This window comes from Rhinopithecus bieti, unplaced genomic scaffold, assembly GCF_001698545.2.
Source record: "Rhinopithecus bieti isolate Rb0 unplaced genomic scaffold, ASM169854v2 scaffold_12077, whole genome shotgun sequence".
NCBI lineage: Eukaryota > Metazoa > Chordata > Mammalia > Primates > Cercopithecidae > Rhinopithecus > Rhinopithecus bieti.
In genome coordinates, this window is record NW_016807340.1 from 1,318,067 (window position 1) to 1,323,086 (window position 5,020).

A 5,020-nucleotide genomic window follows, 5' to 3' on the forward strand; every position below is an offset into this window, starting at 1 on the left:
ATGGACATTAGAGGACACCTGTATGTTTTCTAGTCCTCTTTTTCTGTCAAAATATTCTCTACCCCCATCCCTGCATCCACCCCACTTCTCTCTCTGTCACAAATTCTCTCCAACTTTCCATCTTCTTGCTTTTCATGATGCTTTTACAATACTGTATTAGGTTCTTTTAGGTGGTGACTAGGTTGACATATGCTTTGTGACTTCATCATCTGGGGAGTGAGTCTCTGTTAACTGATATTTGATAAAATGTTGCCTCAGGATTACACTCCTGGGACCATTTAGCTTCCTTGAAACTAGGAGCAAGGAGTCCTGATACTCTTTAGGAATTAGTGTAAAGGAAAATACAGGATAAAATATGGCATTTAAATAGTCCTTAAATCATTTATCCTACATGGTGCTCAAATAAATACTTGAAAGGATTTTAATTGTTTTTATAAATTCATATACATATATGTATATATGCATGTAGGTATACACATATTTCCAAATTTTAATACAAACTGTCTTAATGCTTTTTCTAAAATAATTCCCATGCTCAAAATCTTCCTTTGTCCTCCTTCATCTACAGAATAAAATCTGAAATGTGTTCTGGACCTCATGGACCATATTTCCACTTGTCATGCTTACCTGCCATAGTTTTTTAGAGCAAAGCATCTCAAACTTGAATGTGCATATGAACCAAAGCGGGTTCTAGTTCCAGTGCAGATTCTGATTCCATAGGTGTAGGGTGAGGCCCAAGATACTGCATGTCTCACAAATGATCCGGGCGATGCTGATCCCTGAACCACCCTATAGGGTAGGGAGGCTCTAGATTCCACAGCCTTGCTCCTGTAGCAAACAGCTGTTTGTTCTGCTTACTATCACTTTTCGAAATCCTTTGCCTTTCCTACCCATTTGCTTTGCTTCTGCCGTTTCACTTCTGTCTCTCTTTTCTGAGATTGGTGTTATCTACAGGAATGTCCAGTGAATCAGATAACTTTCCACAGGCACAGCACACTCTTTCAAAAATCGCATCTCTGTGTCCTTGAAGGAAAATCCTTTGTACTTCCATTTCCTAAGCAAATACATTTCTTTGAACCACACCCTTATACTCTTAAACATGCTCTGGAAATGGGGACTCAGCCTCACTGAAGGTGGTCCTGCGACACCAAGTCATTGAAGGGACAGGCTCACATTGACAATACAGTCTTTAGCGTAGAGAAATGACACTTCCCATAAAAACAAGAAGAATTTTATCATAAGCTTTCCTTCTCTGTTTTGACTGCAAGGAAAAAACTGTAGTTTCAGGAGGGTCAAAGCAAGGACATTGTGGTATTTAAGAAACAATGTGCAAAGCACAGCACCCTAGCAGCCCTGATACCTGAATGTGCGCCCTTCTTCAACATGATTTTGGACTGATTATCTCATAATATTCAATGACAAGCTCCCCTAGAAAGTGCTAATTAATACACAGGAGAGTCTCATCTAATATTTATGTTGCTGGTGCAGCGGCTCCGCAGTGTTGTTGGCGGTGCCGGGAGCGGGCTTTAGCGCAGAATTGCCGGAGCAGCGTTAATCCCTCCCTGATGAGCCCGGTCCCATCCGCACCCATTCGGAACGCACGGCTCTCAGGGGCCCTAGTAAAGCCCTTCAGCCTCCCAATCCTGACTTCCGGCAGGGCTGCCACTTGCTTTCCCAAGTGAAACCCTCTGCTCACCTGGTTAAACTGGCTAATCCTAAATTGGCTTTTAGATTGTCACTTAATAACTCCGAGGCCCTCCAGCAGGCTCTTGTGCAAATCCCGAGATGAATGAGGCCTAGGCAGAGGGAAAATGAACCCACAAAAATATTTTTTATAAAATGGACAGCAAATTCTGGAAGTTACATTTTATTTCTTTTGTCTGAGAATTAAGGTCCGACATCGTTTTTAAATGATGACACATGACCCTAAGACTTTCTATGACCCTCTGTGACTTTATGTAAAAATCGAGTAATAAAGAATAGCTGCATTTTCTATTAAAATTTTTTTCTTTTTAAAATTTACTGGTGACGTTTTGCATAGCACTTAAAATTTTGACATCTGCTAGATGCTGGATATTTTTGGTCTTAATTTATTCTGCAAAGCATGCTTTCAAAATGCATGTGCTTTGTTATGGAAAGAACTGTGTCCTTTGAAGAGTTTTTTCCTCATTCTTGTAATGAGATAGAAATTATAGAAATGATTATTAGGACCCTTATAAGTTCTCAAATTTAATGCAAATCCCATATATACCCAGCAATGTTCTGATTCAAAAGTTCTAGAAAGAAGCCAGGAATCTGTATTTTTACCAAGCCCTTCCAGCTATTTTGATGCACATGTAAAATATGTTCTATATTTTTTTAAGGAAAGTTTTCTTTTTTGTTTATACATTTCTTATCCAAAATACAAAAGAGTAACAGTTGAACAAATGAAGTACAATGTTTGAAAAACATTATAGTGGTGCCTTAGTGACAGAAGGAGACACCAAGATGCCTGGTTACTGGGCTCCACGTTCTGCAGTGGGCTCCACAGACACAGAGCTGGGGCCTGGTGGGAGCAAAACAGTGCAGAACGGTTCAAGACAAGAGGGCAATTGGGAGCTCTGATGAGTGATTTTGAAAGGAAGGAATGATTCGAATGGAGGCCACATGGTTTAACTTACAATGAACCTGCAGGTTTTGAAAATTGCATGCTGGATTTCCTCATAAACATACATCAATCTCAGAACAGGCAGCTCTGCTCTTTGGTATGCAATCTTTTGGGAGATTTTTCTCATTCAGTACAAAATCATAGAAAATATACATTGGAATTGAGAATTTTAAAATGCAGAGTTTAAAAAAGCCTTCAATAATTTAATAAAAAGCACGTGGGCAAATGTGAATTCCAGTCACTTTCTATTTAAATTATGAAACCTTTGAATTTACTTTTGGGAGGATAAGCACAGTGTGCTTTGGCATTCTCTCTCTCTCTCTCCTATATTTTTTTTAACCTGCACATCATTTCAGAATGAAGTGGTAGCAATTTTTGTCAGGAACCCAAGCAAGCAGTAGCACTTAATAGGAAAAGAGGGATGACGCATGGTAGAGAGCAAAATTGGGGTGCCACTTGCCACTAATCGTAAGCACTTGTTTTTCCCAATACACAATTATATAGGAATAAAGAAAGAAATGTGAATGCACAGAGATATAAAAGTCTTATTTTCACTGTTTTTTTTTTTTTTTGAATTAATAGAATACACAAAATCTCTGGTTTGTCTTGTAGGAAGTTTAGCAAGTTTCTAGGATTAAATGGCTTTCCTTTTCTGTGAAGGGTCTGATGTAAACCCTTGTACCAAGGCTTAAAGTCTTAAGCCTGTTAGAAGTTTCCATCAGTCAGTCTGTATGTCAGTGGATAAAGTCGGTTGCTGATCTAACCTATTCATTGCTTTCTGGAAAAATGCATAAAACTACACAAATATTTTTTAGTGATGTAGGAAAGCTGGGGAAATGAAGGTCCATCCAATGATAAAATACATTTTCTAACTGGCAACATTTTGGAGGAACGTACTACCACAGTGCTTTTCTATGTAATTTTAAGTGCTATATTTGATGAGGTGGTGAAAAAAAGAGATTAGTTGTCTTTGGTAATCTATCCTTAGTTACTTTGATAAATGTGAAAGTCTCCGTTATTTCCATGCTTAGAAAAGTTGTGTTCTATGTATATTCTGCCTGAAATAGTTTTGCACAATCCATACCAGAAAAATTGAGAGGAAATAAAATTTGTTTTATTTTCTTGCCTTGTCCTCTTTTATCTTCATTTGATGTACATTTTTAATACTTAAAATATCTGCATTTCATGATACCATATATTATGTATGCTGTCTGCTAGTCAACAATTATTTGGCACTTACTGTGTGCTGAACTGTGTACTGTACTCAGTGAAATGTGAGCAAGGGGGCAGAAAAGGGGTAGAAATGCAGATAAAAATACTACATCTGGCCACAGTCTCAGCCTACAAGGGGTTTGTGTAACATATTTGAAAACATTTGATGGTAGATCTTAATAAGCTTGGGTTGATGGCATACCAGTATACATATGCTTTGCATGCCAGTGAATTCTTATCAGGCTTCTCTTATAGTTCATGTCACAAAGTTCCCCCAAAGAATTTGCTAATGATTTAACAATGTTGTTGAAATCACCAGGTTACTTTTCAGTCTAGTTAGACTGGCAAACTTTCAATGAAGCATTTTAAATCCACATTATCTGTTCCATTCCAACAATGTGGGTTCCTAAAAAACTATTTAGCTTGTCTTTTGTTATCCTGTTTTTTGATATCCTGTTTTAACTTTGCTTCCAAAGTTAGAGTATATTTACCAGATATTCTAAGGAGGCAATTATGACTATGAAAAATTAGCTGATTAGCAGGTATCTAAGGTGAATTTTGATATTTTTTCTTCAGTTAGTACTGTGTCTGGATGGTTGAACAGATAAATGTTAACAGTATTCATTTTTCCAAATGTTATAACTAAGTTTTGACTTGATAGCTATTGAAAAAACGTTATATCTTTTGTGGGCTGTAGAAGCGTATTTTTTGTACATGAGCAAAAGGCAGTAATATAAAATGACAAAACTCAGCTTTTCATGGAAAATGTATTGATTGTAAAAAAATTTCATCACTTTCAACCAATACAAAACAGAAATATGGTGATTTTTTTGTTGTTGAAAATCTAAAAATTTCTTAGCCAAATCCTATGAATAAGTCAGCAACTATGAGTTCCAGGCTGGAACTTTGGGAAGGGCATCAACTCTGGCTGGTCACTTGGATATTATAAAAGTGGCCAAACATGTCCTAGAGAGGCTCATTCATATGTAGCATCTGGCTCGACATTTGCTTCATTATATTAGCATTCTTTCTGTTACAACCTGGTATTAATTTCCTGCTGCTACTTTCTATTTCAGCTTAGATGATTTTTGGGGTTGGGATATTTTATCTGCTGTCTTTCTTCCCTCCTCACAAACCCCCAACCCAGATGTCTAAGACTTT

The 5,020-nt window shown here is 37.3% G+C and overlaps 1 pseudogene; it reads left to right on the top strand.

Annotated features, from left to right (window-relative positions):
- Positions 1-2,436: 2,436 nt before the first annotated feature.
- LOC108535369 (60S ribosomal protein L18 pseudogene) overlaps positions 2,437-5,020 on the top strand; it is a 23,295-nt pseudogene continuing 20,711 nt past the window's right edge.